Consider the following 6,000-nt stretch of genomic DNA (forward strand, 5'->3'; position numbering starts at 1 on the left):
TAGCAAACATATTCACCAAGCCTCTCCCAAAGGCTACATTTACCTACTTAAGAGGTGAATTAGGGGTGTTTCCACTTCAGGAGGTGAACTAAGGTATGTTTTCCACATTTGTCAAGTATTGCATTATCAAATCTTTTCAGGATTGATGTGTTGAAGGATGCTACTCCTCAGGGGGAGCAGCATAATGGATCAGGGAAACTTGTGCCTCCACTTTGGCATTGTTGTCAAAGGGGGAGAAGATGTGAAGTGGAGAGATATCTTTGTATATTGCCATCAATGCCAAAGGGGGAGATTGTTGGCATTATGTGAACCGGTAGTATGAAGACATGATGACATTGTATGTTGTCATTGATGTCAATATGCTGAAGAGTGAACCGATATATTGAAGTTTGCAATTGGCAAGAGAACCGGTATGATTGTGAACCGGTATATGTGCTAAAGTGAAGTGGTATGTTTGTTCAAGGTGAACTGGTATGTTGGTATGGGAACCGGTACATGAAAGCTTTGTATGAATACTGGTTGGTAGTCTCAACTTCAAGGTTTTCGGTTGATGTGCTCCAAGCCTATGTGACTCAACTGATGACATTGTGTGATGAGTTAGAATTGTGATGAAGAACAGAACATGTTGCCATGTTAGCCTTGTGCACATGAAAGATCTTGTATGAAGTTGATTGCTCCTATCTACCTCAGGAGTGTGCACAGTCTGTAAATGGTGAAAACACATGATGGGTTATCAGCCGCCATGAAAGTGGTGGAGAATGAACAATAGAGAATGTTTGGAGATCAATTCAAGACTGTTGCATTTAATGCAATATGCTCAACAGCTAGGATTGAATTGTTTGAATTGCTTAACCTAAAATGTTTAGGGTTTAGGGTTTATGCTACCGATCTATCTATTTATTATAAGGTCAATGTTATGTTTCTTTCTGAGGTTGTTGGCAAATGTTGTGTGTATCTAAGTGCAGAGATACATGATTCTTGCAAAACCAATTGAGAGGATTGATACCTACATAGTATGTGTACTGAAGGAAGGAGCTAAAGTGGATCTGCATTGGCATTGAGTGCTATTACCAGATCATTATGGTACATGTTGATCTCTAACCACTTCAATAGTTAGAAAATCCCTTAACAAGGTAGCTTTAACCAGCTTGCTATAAATCCTTTAATAGGGTGACTCAAAGCCATTGAATTCATAAAATCCTCTTACAAGGTAACCTTTAACAGGGTTTAACCCTTAACTGGGTGATCCCTAATAGGATCGGTTCCTAATAGAACCTGTTCTAACAGTCTCTAACTGGACTAGGCTCTTAACAAAGTGGTCTTCTAAAGAGTTCAAAATAGCTTGTGGGTATTCATCCCCACTGTGGTTTTTTCCAGTTGGGTTTCCACTGAAAAATATGTGTGTTATATGTGATGCCTCTTTCATGTGATGCTTTGTTATTTTCTATCAGGCAGTGAATCATGTTATGCTAGCAATTTATTATATTTCTGATGATAGATTATCTATTTATGCATAATGAAAAAGTGGAAATGAGGGAGTAGGTTGTATGGAATGCTAAGAAGATTGACCGGTTCATGTCTTTCACAGTTGCATTGTGTTTAACCAGTAGTAATCTAGTTCAGACCGGTGTTAGTGATTGCCAGTAGTTCAGTCTGCAGTCAAACCGGTTTAGGAAAAGTTTTTGTGCTTGTACTATTTCACCCCCACCCCCCTCAGTATCAGTTTGGTACTCACCATTCATCATTGAGTTATCAAGGACTCCTCAACAAAATGGAGTAGTTGAAAGGAAGAACATAACCATTTTGGATGCAACTAGATCTATGATGATGGAAGTCAAATTGCCTCATATCTACTGGAGAGAAGCAGTGAGTACAATAGTCTACACACTAAACAAAGTTCACATTAAAGGTGAAATCGGTAAGACCCTTTATGAATTATGTTTTGGACATACACCTACTATTAAGTATTTCAAAATTTTTGGAAGTAAATGTTATATCAAAAGAGATGATTCAATCAAAAAGTTTGATCCTAGATGTGATGAAGGAATATTTCTTGGTTATTCAATTCAAAGAAAAGCATACAGATCTTATAACAAAAGATTGCATAAAATTGTTGAGATTGCTAATGTGAAAGTGGATGAACCATACAGAAATCAATCTATATCATATGATAGGGAACTAGTAGTAGAAACAATCATAACAAAACTAGCAATGCCTCAACTGATACATGAAGCTAAAACAGTTACATTGGCACAGTCTAAACATTCCACTATGACTGATGGTCAGAAAAGTGAACCTGAAACTCAAAAGACACCAAGTTATGTAAGATTAAATCATTCTGAAGATCAAATTATTGGAGACAGAAACAAGGGAGTTATGAGAAGAAGAAAAATGGCAAATGAAGAGCTATGTCTTATTTCTCAAGTTTAACCAGCAACAGTTATTGAAGCTTGTAAGGATAAATATTGGTTAAAAGCTATGGAAGATGAATTAGATCAGTTAGGAAAGAATGAAACTTGGTATTTAGTTCCCTGATCTAAAAATAATAATGTTATTGGAACTAAATGGGTTTTTAGTAATAAACTAAATGAGGATGGTCAATTTATAAGAAACAAGGCTAGATTGGTTTGTAAAGGATATTCTCAAATGGAAGGAATTGATTATGGTGAAACATTTGCACCTGTGGCTAGAATTGAAGTTGTTAGACTATTTGTTGCCTATGTAGCTTATAAGAACTATAAGGTTTATCAGATGGATGTCAAATGTGCATTTTTGAATGGTGAGCTTGAGGAAGAAGTTTACATTGAGAAACTTGATGAATTTTCATTGACAAATGCTAAACATATGGTTTGCAGATTGAAGAAAGCTTTATATGGTTCCAAACAGGCTCCTAGAGCTTGGTATGTAAGGTTGGATAAATATCTTTTGAAGCTTGGTTTTACTAGAGGCAGTGCTGATAGTAATATATATTATAAGAGCACTAATAATGATATTCTGATTATTGAAGTTTTTGTTGATGATATCATTTTTGGAGGAGAAGATAAATTGTGCATGGAATTTGCTAACAACATGAAAAATGAATTTGAAATGTCCATGATTGGTGAGATGAAATTTTTCTTAGGTTTGCAGATTACTCAAATTGAGAAAGGAATTTTTATCTATCAAAGTAAGTATCTGAAGGAATTTTTGAAAAATTTTGGTATGGAAAACTTCAAACCGATAAGTACTCATATGACTACAAATGAGAAATTATCTATCAAGGACACTTCTACACCAGTAAATCTGACAAGGTATAAATCTATGATTGGTGGTATGTTATATCTAACTCAGACTTGACTTGATATTATGAATGCAATAAGTATTGTTTCAAGATATCAAACTAATCCAAAAGAAAATCATGAATGTGTAGTAAAAAGAATATTCTGGTATTTGCAAGGAACAACAAAACATGGTTTCTGGTATTCCAAAAATGATGATTTCACTTTATGTGCATATACTAACTCAAATTGGGCAGGTGATATTGATGATAGGAAGAGCACTTCTAGTGGAGCTTTCTTTCTTGGAAAAACACTGGTTTCATGGATAAGCAAAAAATAGTCATGCATTTCTTTATCTACGATAGAAGCTAAGTATGTTGCAGTAGCAACTAATTGCACTCAAGTTTTGTTGATGAATCAATTGTTGAAGGATATCAGGGTAAATTGTAGTGAACTGGAAGTTATCTACTATGATAACTTTGCAGCTATTGACATGTCTAAGAATCCAGTATTTCACTTTAAGACTAAGCATATTTCAATAAAGTATAACTTTCTGAAGGACAAGGTAGAAGCAAAAGAAGTCAAATTGGTTTATGTGAACACTAAGGAACAAATTGCAGACATATTCACTAAACCATTGTCTAAGGAATCATTTGAATACTTGAGAGATAGGTTAGGGGTTTATGCCCCTCCGACAGAGACTTGATTGATGAAGTGTGTCATCAATCCGATATGCATTATCAGGAACATTATTCATTTTAGCACTGATGAATGGTGCTACTACTCAGGGGGAGTAGTCAGCTTTGAGACTCAGAGGTTTATATCATTTCTTTGATGTTTTTGTCTGATTTTTGGCATTGATGTCAAAGGGGGAGAGATATTGATGTAAAAATAAAAGAAAAGTTGTACATATTAGGGAAAATATTTGTTCAGAACCTTACAAAGATATCATTCACTGGGGGAGAGCTATTGATTGTTGGTTGTCTTCCACAGGGGAGACATGTTTGGTATTTCTTGGTACCTAAATGTTTTTCACATCTATTTTTTTGACCAATGCCAAAGGGGGAGATTGTTGGCATTATGGATGAATTGATTATGTGTGGCATTAATGTTTTGTCATTGATGTCAACACTAGTTACTGACAGATAGATTTACAATGGCTAATATGGATGGTTACTGACAGATAAGTTACTAGTATAAGATCTAGTGTTACTGGCAGAAGAGATTATCTGGTTGGACTTCTGACATGGTTGATCAGTGAAGTGTATTGGATTTCATGTGTTATATGTTCCATAACCATGTTATGGTCAGTTGGTATTGGATTGGTAATTGGATGTTGTCATACACACTAATAAACCCTTACCGGTACCGGTTTAAGGCTTTACCGAAAGAGCTTTCAATGAAGAATTATGACAGGATGCACAAATGGTGTTGGTGCAACTTCTTGATGCTGCTGAAGATGTTTGTTGATCATGTTTAAATTTATAGAAGATGTTGCTTTGGTGTAGTGGACCCAAAATAGGTTTGGTACCTATCTAGGTTATGGACAAGTATCATGCTAGCATGTACTCTACACGTTACCTGGATGTTTTGAGATGGTTTACATATTTTCTATTGTTATTTTGATATTAAGCCGACATGACATATCATTGTAAAAAGGAATTATGTAATGATCTTATTGTAATATCTTTAGGTGGCCGACCTAATTGGTTTAGGCCTTAGGGTTTGTATAAATAAGAATTAAAACTCTTTGTAAAGTATCATGGTTTTTTCCTTTCTGGGTTTTCCACGTACAAATCATGGTGTTATGTGGTATGGTTGCTTTGTATTGATTATCTGGTTAAATTGCTAAGTTATATTGTTTACCAGTACTTGATTTGTTTAAGGTTATAATGTGGATTAAAGTTATAATCTATTAACAACTGATTCACCCCCCTCCTCTTAGTTGTTCATTGATTATCCTAACAAATTATTATACTACTTAGATAGATGAAACTAATCCTGTTGCTTTCTAACAATCACAACAAAATTCAAATCCCGTAACCGGGTAAGGTCTAACAAGATTCTATGTATAAATCCTCTAACATGGTGATCCATTAGTTTGGATTCTAAAATCCTCCATTGAGGTTACTCCTAACAGGGTACAAGCTTCTAATCAAGCTTTGGGATCTCTAACCAGATTTGCTCCTAGCAAAGCACATTGTAGACCCTAACTGGTCAATTATCTATTATTGCAGATAGTTAACTTGTGAGTTCCATCTCACTATGGTTTTTACCTATTTGTGTTTTCCACATATAAATATTTTTGTTATGGTGGATGTATTACTTATTGTGAATGCTATTATATCATTTTAGATTGTATGCATTTTGCTTAAAAGATTTGTTAAGTTCATTTACCGATTACTAGCTGAAGTAGTTTAATTTTTGGTGTCACTAATTCACCACCCCCCCCTCTTAGTGCTTTTCAAGTCCATCATACTAGTGGTGACCAAACCAATAGTGAAGAGTTGCTAAAGAGCACAAAGTAAGCAAGAAGAGAATCGACAAAAGATAGTACCAGTGGAGAGCAGTAGAGAGTAGAACTGATAGACAAAGAACTGGAAGTGAATTGGATAGAAGATCCAGTAGAGAGATTTGAATAATTGTTACAAAATCCATTTATAACAAGTTTATTAACTTGTAGTTGATTATGCTTAGTATTCACTGAGTTGTAGCTCAGTGCATGAATTGTAGCTCCATGGGT

The sequence above is a fragment of the Cryptomeria japonica genome, chromosome 11, assembly GCF_030272615.1.
Source record: "Cryptomeria japonica chromosome 11, Sugi_1.0, whole genome shotgun sequence".
NCBI lineage: Eukaryota > Viridiplantae > Streptophyta > Pinopsida > Cupressales > Cupressaceae > Cryptomeria > Cryptomeria japonica.